This window comes from Phyllobates terribilis, unplaced genomic scaffold (genome assembly GCF_046119375.1).
Source record: "Phyllobates terribilis strain yellow unplaced genomic scaffold, ASM4611937v1 Scaffold_4__5_contigs__length_816908805, whole genome shotgun sequence".
Classification (NCBI taxonomy): domain Eukaryota; kingdom Metazoa; phylum Chordata; class Amphibia; order Anura; family Dendrobatidae; genus Phyllobates; species Phyllobates terribilis.
The window spans coordinates 579,452,299-579,464,613 of record NW_027362764.1 but is presented as its reverse complement, the minus strand read 5'-3'; the positions used below and the strand labels follow the sequence as shown (position 1 = coordinate 579,464,613).

The 12,315-nt window shown below is 42.4% G+C and overlaps 1 pseudogene; it reads left to right on the top strand.

Annotated features, from left to right (window-relative positions):
* The first annotated feature begins 838 nt into the window (after positions 1-838).
* On the top strand, positions 839-2,500 carry LOC141264685 (uncharacterized; annotated as a pseudogene).
* The last annotated feature ends 9,815 nt before the right edge of the window (positions 2,501-12,315 follow it).

Sequence of the window (12,315 nt, the reverse complement as noted above, 5' to 3'; positions counted from 1 at the left end):
CAAAGTGAGACATTTTCGCTATAGATTTATGAAAATTGAAAAACTCTCTGCGTTCTGTTTCCACTAAGGTGGATAATATAATTCACAAACGCACAATAAGGTATATTCCATTGAAAGCCAACTCATCCATCCACATTTTTGATGTGTGTAAGAAACTTGGTTGTGTAGAGAACATACTTTATGAAAATGGCATTTCTATTCTGTTTCAAACTAAAAACATCAGTAATTCAAAACAACGTGATAACCTCTGAGCTTTTACTTAAAGGAAACCTGTCAGTAAGAATTTGTATAGGAAACCAGTGTAGAGCAGGACAGGGTAGGGTGAAACATACCAGTACCCTTGTGGGTATATCAGTACACTTGCAGTCCTTGGCTCCTCTTCTCTTCTCCCTGCTTGGCGCTGCCCTCTAATTCATGATTGAAAGTGGACAGTTGCGGTGACGTTATGTATCTGAGCCTCTGTCTCAATGGTCATTCAAGAAGTGGAGGATGACACTAAGGCCGGAGTCACACTACACATCAACAAAATTGTTCCGATTCTCAGTGCCGAGAGTCGCACGATTGTTGCCCGTATGGTAATCCATGTGTAATGCGATAGCAATGCGAAGCTGCGATATTTTCTCGCCTATGTATCCGTATGGCATCCGTATGACATCCGTATAGGCTCACATTTTCCCCAAATTTTTCCAATGTAACGTCAAATTTAAATTTAACAGCCTCAATGGTCTGAAATTTATAAAAACCTAATGAACAAGGCCATACACTGGGTCCACAAGACAATTTGTCTTCAAATCTTTCACACATACTCCTGCAAGTGTTGTCCTGGTTTGCTTAGAACATGTCTGACAGGCTTACCTTAAATACAACTGAGCGGGTTCTTTTACATTGGGTCTTGTCTCAACGGTTTGGAGATCCATACCCAGTTATTGTTGATCTGAGGAGGCAGAGACGAATGTAGGTCCATCCACTTTTGATGCAATGGGTCACTAAAAAACATTTCCATCGTCTATATGGGGCTCTATGCAGCCATCCTGACAAGTTTTATGGCTACTGTTGGATGAACATATCCACTTTTGATATTCTTTTGGATGCCTTGAGACCTGGGATCACATTCAAGGACACAAATATGTGCAAATATATTTCCCCAGAGAAGCGTCTTTTACTTACCATACGGCATGTATTTTTTTCAAATGTTTGCATGTTCCACCCATACTATGTTGGAAAATATAGTGTGATACTTTAATGCATATTTATTTCACAATGTTGTTATTTTTTTGTCATCATCACTCCCTGATGTCATTCCCAACTGTCGTATTCTTTAGCATGTTTTTCAGATGTTTATTAGTGACCAAGTGTTTTTTTTGTTTGTCAGCTTTAATTAGCTTTAGGTAAATTGAGATTAGTAGATATTTGAATGACATCATGTTAAGTATGTGTTTTTATTTCATGCCACAGAACTTTACATTAGTCTCATGGGTCCGACATGTTGTTTATTGTGATTTTTTACTACATTGGTAATGTTATGTGTTTAGATGTTATTTATATGTTTGTTAGAAATGTTTATGCTTTGGCCAATGGTTCATTTTTTTTTTCCTTAAAAATAATTTTAGGTGTCTATCCACCGGTATATCTTATGCGGCACTTCATCTTGAATTTCTTCTTGGCAAATCTATGATCTCAGGCATTGTACGTCAAACTTGTATAGAAATTTGGTTACATCTTCAGAATTATATTATGCCTGAGCCCAAACAAGAAGACTGGCTGCGGATAGCCCGAGGCTTTGAGGAAACATGTCAGTTTACTAACTGCATTGGATCCCTGGATGGCAAGCACATCCGCGTTCGTAAGCTGCCAAACTCAGGGTCCCAATATTTCAATTATAAGCAATTTTTCTCTGTTGTGCTTCTGGTCTTGGTTGACAGCACATACAGGTTTATAATTGTTGATATTGGGGCCTATGGAAGAACTGGATACTCCAGAGTGTTTAATTCTTCCATCATGGGTCAGCAGCTGCGAACTAATGATTTGTCTATCCCACCCCCACGGGTTCTCCCATGATCACGTTTGGAAGCAGTTCCTTATGTCATGGTTGGTGATGAGGCATTTCAATTGACACGCCAGGTAATGAGGCCATATCCATGGAGAGCCCTGGACCACCGGCGGCGAATTTTAAATTATCACGAGTAAGACGATTGGTGGAGTGCGCCTTTGGGATCCTGTGTGCAAAATAGAGGGTCCTGATGTCGGCCATCCAATTAAGTGAAGATAATGTGACTACAGTGATTAAGGCCTGTGTCATCCTTCATAATTTCACAAGGATCCATGAATGTGCATCTATAGATGATGATGCTGGTGATGTACCAGGTAATACCAGACGTACAAGTCATGTTCGCAATCCTCGTCATCAGTCCTCTGCTCTCAAAGTTCGGGACATCTTTACAAATTATTTTGTGTCACCACAGGCATCTACTCCTTGGCAAATGCTGCGGCTATGTTTTAATATCCCTGTTTTTTTTTTTAACAATATCAATTAAATGTTCTTGCCTCAAATTGATGATGCCAGTTTATGCTATTAAGTATACCTTCTATATCTCTGCACCATACATTATTAAAAATGACAACACTCATATAAGTAAAACTTAAACCTTTATAACCAACATGGTTCTTTGGAGCCAAAACAGGCATATTTCAGGCATATGCCAAAATAGGCAAAACAAACATTTCAACGTGAACATAAATACCCTAAGGATAATATTCCACAATAAAATATTGCTTACAAATTTTAGTATGAAGGTGGTGATGATGGCAGTGTTATAGCATGACTTGTTTGATGAGATTGCCTGGATGGAATGTTTTGACCCTGGCAGGCGGATGAGGCAGGATTATGGGTCACGTGAGGATTTATTTGTCGACCCTGTTGAGGGACATGGTACTGCCCACTTGGGTAATGGTAGCCTAAATCATGCATATTTGGGCTTACCATTTGGCTAAACCCCCCAGAATGGTCATGTCGACCATACCCATGTTGAGACCACTCTCCTACAGTGGGTATGTTCAAGTGGCCAAATTGGGAAATTGCTGATGGAGGTTGTGCAGAATGTTGTGGTGGTTGTGTTTAATGACGTTGGTAAGCTCTTTGCTGGGGTTGAGGTGATGGAATCCATGGTGGAGGTGGTTCTGGGAGGACTATAGGCTCTTCATCCACACTTCCAGGCATACGTAGCTGGTTGTTGGTGGACATTTGCCATCTTTCGAGGAAGTTGAAAACTAGTCTTGGATTGTTAGGGGCTGTGCATGAATCAATGACAATTTGCAATGCACATCTGGCACGCAGCCTCACCTCTCGGGGAATTGTGCTCAAATAGCGTGCCAGGCTCCGTGCATATGCCTCCTCACCATCATCGTTTACTGTGCGAGCTAGGTATTGCAAAACCCCAAGGTCTTCTTGTCACTTTTTACCGTTTTTTGGGGAGCTCCATCCTGCTCCGGCCATGGTATGGGACGCCTGTGTGGGACGGCCTGTGGTGAGGCATCCTGGGGGAGTGTAGGACTACTGATTCATTCATGTTCATCCTCGTCTGGGTTGACCACATGCTCTGGCGAAGGTGCTGGTGGTTCTGATGCTGACGGGGCAGAAGAAGGTCCAGCCTTCTCATCTACTTCTCCAACAGGGTCCAAGATCGCCTCAGAATCAGATGCTGCCTCCCTGCTGCTAATGTTGGATTTAGTTCTGTTGATTTATATTAAAAAAATGAATTTTTGTTTTACACATTTAAAGACCCAAGACATGCACTTAGTGTCGGAGTTCCATAATGAAGCTAGGAAATTCAAGCGGTCAAAATAAATGTACTTCCTCTTTCTGGAGGCTGCTGCACCACTCCTGGCACGATGCTGCCGCTCAAGACGGAATTGATCACAGCAGCTGTGCCACCTTCTTGTCACATCTACCACAGCCAAAATCCCATGTCACCATGCGTACAGTTTGGCAAGGGGATTAGCAAACATTTAGTGACCAAAATCATGTTCATAAATGCTTTATGTACATCTACAGACACAAATGCAGTATGTAAAAGTTTTGCACTTACTAATTTCCTACTGCACCTGTCGTGGACTTTCGTCAAAATTGGGGTACATCTGGCAGCATATGTGTCTCCAAGCTGCATCCTTTTTATTACGGTCCGCATAGTTGGCATCGCCAACGAGGACAATAAGCATTTCAACCTTGATGTGTCTGGCCATGTTGCTGGTATCTGTGGAGGCATGTTCAGAGTTTTTTATAGGTTGCCAGGTCAATCTGCATTACAAGCTTCCTGTTCTTAGCTGATGCAATTTCCTGGCTTCAGGGAGTTGTGTGCGTATTTGTTGCACGCTATATGGATGCTCCGTGTGTCTTCCGATTTTTCTTTGCACCCATAGGCTTGTATTGGCGAGTCTCGCACGATATACAATACGGATACAATCACAGCATGCTGCGATTTTGCACGCACGCAGAATACGCATGAGAAATTAAACGGTGATATGAGTTGGCCCATAGAATAACACTGGGCCGAGTTCTGTGAGGTGTTTTAATGCATAGCATTCGGCCGTGTTATACGGTAGTGTATAAGTGAGGAGAAGTGAAGAGGAGTCGATGACTCCAAGTGCACTGGCATGCCTAATTTGCATATGAATAAAAGATAAATTTTTGGCACAAAAAGCACCATAGAGCAAAGAAATAAATATTGTTGGAGATCTTTCACTCTGCCTTACCCTACCCTATCTCTGGTTTTGTAGTCAAATTCTTACTGACAGGTTTCTGTGAACCCTTTATTGATCACCATTGCACCTTTTTACTGTGATCCGCTACACCGATGATTCTTCCCTGTGCCAGTCGTTGCACTGGTTACCCATCCACTGGTTACCCATCAAAATAAACTCATCACCCTCACCCACAAAGTGCTCCATGCTTCAGCACCTCCCTACATCTCCTCTCTCGTCTCTGTCTACCACCCTACCAGTGACCTCCATTCTGCTAATGACCTAAGATTAACATCGTCAATAATCCGGACCTCCCACTCCCAGCTCCAAAACTTCTCACGTGCTGCACCAATTCTTTGGAATGCACTTTGGAATGCACTACCCAGGACTCTTCGAAAAAATCCCCAATACCCAGTTTTAAGCGTGCCCTAAAGACGCATTTCTTTAGACTAGCCTATCACCTCACCTCACCATTCTAACTATCCCTTTTTTTTCCCCCATTACAAAACTTCCTTCCAAATCAGGTCCCTCGTATCTTCTGATCACATACCCCATCACTTAGGCTAAGTGCCCACGAAGCAGAAATGCTCCGGATTTTTTCTGCATCTCCCTGGCAGGAAAAACGCATGCGGATTTTTTCCTTCTAGGTAGAAGCGTTTGTCAAGCGTTTTTGCATGCATTTCCGCATGCGGGTTATCAAGCGCTTTTCCAAGCAATTTTAGTATCACTTGACAACTTGGTCACACTATATAAATCCATGCAACCGGCGTAGTGTGACCAAATGCAGCATCAGTAGTAAAAAAAAAGAATAAAATGGTGAAAAATAAAAAAAAACCCATTATACTCACCTTCCGATGACCCCCGGTTTCCTTATCCGGGGTCTTCGGCGGCTTGCGGTGGTGTAAAAGGACCTTCCATGACGTCATTTAATCATGTGACCTGTCACATGACTAAATTATGTCATGGAAGGTCCTTTTACACCACCGCGAGCCGCCGAAGACACCGGACGCACTGTACAGGAGACCAGGGGCCATCAGAAGGTGAGTATAATGTTTTGTTTTTTTTTAAATTCTTTTTTAACTACAGGTACTATGGTACCCGGGTCTGGAGGAGAGTCTCCTCTTCTCCAGACCCGGGTACCATCCGCGCATTGAATCGCTTAATATCCTCATGTGTACATGTACTCATGCGGATATTATGCGATTCAATACAAGTCAATGGCGGCAATTACGCCACGTTTCCGCAAAATTAATGGACATGCTGCAGATTTTTCCATAATGATAATCCGCAGCGGAAATTTCCGCAGTATGTGCACAGCACAAGCGGATTATCATTGGGGACCATGGGACACGTATTACCAAGCGTTTTTTAAGTGTTTTCGCTGCTGACATTCCTTGGCAAAAACGCTTGAAAAACATATGGTGTGCATGCAGCCTTAGACTAATATGTCTGTACTTGTTCAAATACTGGTTAGTGACTGGTTCATTTAGTGTTATGCGAATACCCTTTTTTTTACATTGATAGTTGACCGTACAATACAAGCAATTGTTACCATCCACCTTTCATGTCTCCCCTATTTCCTCATAGATTGTAAGCTTGTGAGCAGGGTCCTCACTCCTCCTGGTATCTGTTGATTAATGTGATTATTGTTATTCTGTAATGTCTTTTATTGTCTGTACAAATCCCCTCTAAAATGTAAAGTGCTGCGGAATATGTTGGCGCTATAGAAATAAAAATTATTATTATTATCAGACTTTTCCTATCATAGAAATAATAGCATGTTATTACGGCATGCCATCACTTTCTGATTGGTAGGAGTCTGAAAGGTAAAACCACCACAATCCTCAGAATGAAGAAATTGCTTTGCTGAACCTATTTTTCAGGTTTGCTTTCATCCTTTAACAGCAGTGCTGTGGTTCTCTCCATGGTAATACTCACAGCCACTCTATGTAAGCAACTGAGGCACAGCTCGTGTACACCCCCTGGCAAAAATTATGGAATCACCAGGCTCGGAGGATGTTCATTCAGTTGTTTAATGTTGTTGAAAAAAAGCAGATCACAGACATGGCACAAAACTAAAGTTATTTCAAATGGCAACTTTAGGGCTTTAAGAAACTCTAAAAGAAATCAAGATTAAAAATGAGGTACTCAATAAGGGTAATTTTTTTCAGACCAAGCAGAGGGAAAAAATTATGGAATCACTAAATTCAGAGGAAAAAATTATGGAATCATGAAAAACACACAAAAGAACACTCCAATACATCACTAGTATTTTGTTGCACCAACTCTGGCTTTAATAACATCTTGTAGTTTCTGAGGCATGGACTTAATGAGTGACAAACAGTACTCTTTATCAATCTGGTTCCAACTTTCTCTGATTGCTGTTGCCAGATCAGCTTTGCAGGTTGGAGCCTTGTCATTGACCATTTTCTTCAACTTCCACCAAAGATTTTCAATTGGATTGAGATCCGGACTATTTGCAGGCCATGACATTGACCTTATGTGTCTTCTTTCAAGGAATGTTTTCACAGTTTTTGCTCTATGGCAGCATGCATTATCATCTTGAAAAATGATGTCATCATCCCCCAACATCCTTTCAATTGACGGGATAAGAAAACTGTCCAAAATATCAATGTAAACTTGGGCATTTATTGAAGATGTAATGACAGCCATCTCCCCAGTGCCTTTACCTGACATGCAACCCCATATCATCAACGACTGTGGAAATTTCCATGTTCTCTTCATGCAGTCATCTTTATAAATCTCATTGGAACGGCACCAAACATAAGTTCCAGCATCATCACATTGCCCAATGCAGATTCGCGATTCATCACTGAATATGACTTTCATCCAGTCATCCACAGTCCACGATTGCTTTTCCTTAGCCCACTGTAACCTTGTTTTTTTCTGTTTAGGTGTTAATGAGGGCTTATGCTTAGCTTTTCTGTATTTAAATCCCATTTCCTTTAGGCGGTTTCTTACAGTTCGGTCACAGACATTGACTCCAGTTTCCTCCCATTTGTTCCTCATTTGTTTTGTTGTGCATTTCCTGTTTTGGAGACATATTGCTTTAAGTTTCCGGTCTTGATGCTTTGATGTCTTCCTTGGTCTACCAGTATGTTTGCCTTTAACAACCTTCCCATGTTGTTTGTATTTGGTCCAGATGTTAGACACAGCTGACTGTGAACAACCAACATCTTTTGCAACATTGCGTGATGATTTACATTCTTTTAAGAATTTAATAATCCTCTCCTTTGTTTCAATTGACATCTCTCGTGTTGGAGTCATGATTCATGTCAGTCCACTTGGTGCAACAGCTCTCGAAGGTGTGATCACTCCTTTTTAGATGCAGACTAACAAGCTGATCTAATTTGATGCAGGTGTTAGTTTTGGAAATGAAAATTTACAGGGTGATTCCGTAATTTTTTCCTCAGAAATGAGTGATTCCATAATTTTTTCCCTCTGCTTGGTCTGAAAAAAATTACCCTTATTGAGTACCACATTTTTAATATTGATGTCTTTTAGTGTTTCTTAAAGCCCTAACGTTGCCATTTGGAATTACTTTAGTTTTGTGCCATGTCTGTGATTTGCTTTTTTTCAACAACATTAAACAACTGAATGAACATCCTCCGAGCCTGGTGATTCCATAAATTTTGCCAGGGGTTGTAAAAGGCCTAAGGAATTTCATTCTCTTCCTTCTCAAGATTGGTGAGGGATGGAGGGTTTCATTATTGACTTTAGTAACATGCAAAATGAAAATAGTGAAAACATCTCTTTAATGGAATTGCATACAGCTTCATTGCGAATCGTGCAACTGCAGCTATTGTGCTTAGATATTAGAGACTGCCAGACACCCAGAAGATGGTGCTTAGATGCTTTCCCCTTTTTTATGCACTTTTATTGCCATGTGTCACATAAAATATAGGAAGTCCTATCCTTTGTCTTAAAAATTACATATGTCAATCAGGAGATTAGTATAGTAAAGTTTACTGGATTCTTTAAAACTGTGCCTCAATTGTTAGAGTTAATAGCTTTCTCGACAACTGTCAGCTATTATGTTGTACTTGCATACTACTGTATAAAAAGTTAGACGACCGAAGATTATATCACCCCTGAGGAAACCGAAATCAGCACCAATGCGTGGTTGACATCTGCCTGCTACCCTCTGCCAGCCTTTCCAATGCCCTACCTTCAAAGACAAACGATATGTTCACACTGAGTTTTTTCAGGAGTAGTGATGAGCGAGCACTAAAATGCTCGGGTTTGAGTCAAGCAAATTGGAATGCTCGAGTGCTGGGTCCGAGTAATGAGCCATAAAAAAGCAAATGTCTAAAGTGGAGGGGGTTGATCCCAGGGAGAGAGAAAAGAGACGCCACATGTTTAGTAGTGATGAGCGAGCACTAAAATGCTCGGGTACTCTTTGCTCGGGTCGAGCAAATTGGAATACGTTGGGTGTTCAACCCGAGCAACGAGCCCAATGTAAGTCTATGGGAAACGTGAGCATTTTTCAGGTGGCTTCCCCCGGCGGTCTGCAGAGGGCCTAAAAATTGCCTAAATCGATGGGAACAGTGCTCAAATGACATGGGAACAGCATGGGGAAGAGCCCTGGAAGCATTTGAGTCCCAGGTTACTGCTGTCAACAATGTTGTCAGAGGTATTACGCCACTTTTACGGACTCACAATAAAACATACAAAAACGAAACCAAAATGGATTTTCCTGGGAAATATGTTAAGAAACATCCTTTCCAGTATAATGACTTGTATATATGGCAAAATAAATAACCAAAAGCAAAAATGCTCCTCCACACCTTGGTCTATGTTCACACGTAGCATTTTTGATGCGTTTTTTGCACTTTTACATTTCTTTCAACCAAGACAAATGCATTTACTGGGAAATGTCATTTTAACATTTTAGAACCTTATCTGGCCATGTGTGTAACATCATCAGACACATCCAGTTTCATTTATGAAGGAGGAATTGTGAAAATCACAAACACTATTTTTACAGCCTTACTATTCTTAAAGGGCCAGCAGTCGGCCCTCGCTATTGTTAGAGAGCCATCAGCCGGCTATGCTTTCTTGTTCCCATTATTAACGAGTGGGTCTCCTATACTATTATTGCATATGCAGTGACTTCAAGGGCTGCCAAAAAATTGGACACAACACAACACTCCTTTGAAGAGACATAGAGGAGGGTCTCAGTAAAAAAATGTTCCCATTATAAAGGAGCGGGTCTCCTATAGTGGTAATGCCCATGCTGTGACTGCAAGGGCTGCCAAAATTTAGGAAAAACCCCTCTAACAATTTGAAGACACATAGAGCTGGGCCACAGTAACGAGTACGACATGTTCCCATTATAAAGGAGTGGGTCTGCTATTCAGTTATAGGGTATGCAGTGAGTGCAACGGCTGACCAAATTTAGGAAAAACCCTACTAACAATTTAAAGACACATAGAGCTGGGCCACAGTAATGACATGTTCCCATTAGAAAGGAGAGGGTCTGCTATACAGTTATAGGGTATGCAGTGAGCCTAATGGCTGCCAAAATTTAGGAAAAACCCCAATAACAATTTAAAGGCACATAGAGGTGGGCCTCAGTAGCGACATATTCCCATTAGAAAGGAAAGGTTCTCACATACTGTTTGCCTGTGCAGTGACTGCAATGGCTGTGAAAAATTTGGAGGCACTCCAATGCCCCTTGCAAGAGACGTAGAGGTTGGAGGATCTCTTGAAAACAATGTTCACATTATTAGGAAGTGTGTTTCCCATACTTTTTGTCTATGCAGTGAAGCAACGGCTGCCAAAAATTTGGAGGAACTCCAATGTTCCTTGCAAGGGACATAGATATATTGATATGGTACATATGGTGGTGGAGGATGAGGATGCGGAGAATGAGGAGGACAAGAGCAAATAGACAAAGTCAGGAAGTGTATACCCATGTCTGGGTTTGAAGACAGAGGTGCATGGGAATAGAGTTAGACCTCTCAAAAAAAAGACACTGTATTTAAGTTTATGTTTATTCTATCATTCGGTGGTGTTGAGAAGTCTGACCCAATCCAGCCCTTGTTCATTTTTATAAGAGTCAGTCTGTCAGCATTTTCAGTTGACAGGCGGATGCGCCTATCGGTTATAATTCCACCGGCGGCACTAAAAACCTGCTCTGACAAAACGCTGCAGGGCAGGCCAGGACCTCCTACGCGTAGAGAGCCAGTTCATGCCTGGATACCCAATAATTATAAAGCACGGCGGAATCACGGAGGACATTGGTACGGTCGGCAAGGTACTCCCTCAGCATCTTCCACAACTTTTCCCTCCTTGGGAGAGTACCCCGCACATCAGGGATTGTGCGATGGGATGGTCTTAGAAAACTGTCCCAGAACTTTGACAGTGTTCCTCTGCCTCTGCTTGATTGTATTTGTGTCTTTCTCGCCTGTACAGCTTGGTTGTCCAACGAACTGTGAACTTTGCCACCAGCGTTTTCAGATGGGAACTTTTTTTTAATAATTCCGCAACAAGGGCCTTCTCGTACTGCACCATTTTATTAGGCCTGTCCTGCAAGGGAATAAGAGACAGAATGTTCTCCTTGTAGTTTGAGTCTAGAAGTGTCACCAACGAATAACGATTGTCACCCAAAATTTGGACGGGAAAGGCAGCGTAACATAAACTCATCCATGTGTGCCAGACTGCAAAGAGGCAAGACTTCCGTGTCCTCACCGAGAGGATGACTGACCATGCTCTCCTCCTCATCCTCCTCCTCTTCCTCCTCCTTCCTGTCCTCTGGCCATCCACACTGAACAGTTGTGCAGGTAGTACCGTCTACAGCGCAAGAAACTAGCTCCTGTTCTTCCTCCTTTTCCTCTTCCTCATTGTCACCCAATCCATTTTAGGATGAGATGAGGCTGGGCTGTGTGGAAACACCCTGTATGGTTCCTTGCTCCATCTCATCGTGCTCCCCCTGCAATGCATGCTCTTTAATTGTGAACAGAGAGTGTTTCAGAAGACAGAGAAGCGGGATGGTGATGCTAATTATCACCATCTTGGTTGACTCCTCAAAGTTTTGGAGGATGGTACATATGTCTGACATCCATGTCTACTCCTGAGGTTTTATGTGTGGAGTCTGACCTGAATACAGATGGCCTTGTTGATGCTGGTGGTCAACAACTGCCCTATTATGCTCACAAATCCTTCCCAACATCTGCAATGTAGAGTTCCAACGCGTGGGGACATCGCAGATCAGTGGGTGAGCTGGAAGCTGCAAACGCTGCTGAAGCACGGCAAGGGCGGCGGAAGCTGTAGCTGACTTTATAAAATGGGCACACAGGTGGTGTACTTTGACAAGCAGATCCGACAGATCTGGGTAGCTTTTGAGAAACCGCTGAACCACGAGGTTAAGCACATGGGCCAGGCATGGTACGTGTGTGAGCTCGCCTCGCCTCAGAGCCGCCACCAGGTTTCGGCCATTGTCACACATGACCATGCCTGGCTGTAGGGTCAGTGATGTCAGCCACAGATCTGCCGGCACTTTCAGAGCTGTCCACAACTCTTCAGCATTGTGCGGTTTGTCACCTAAGCATATTA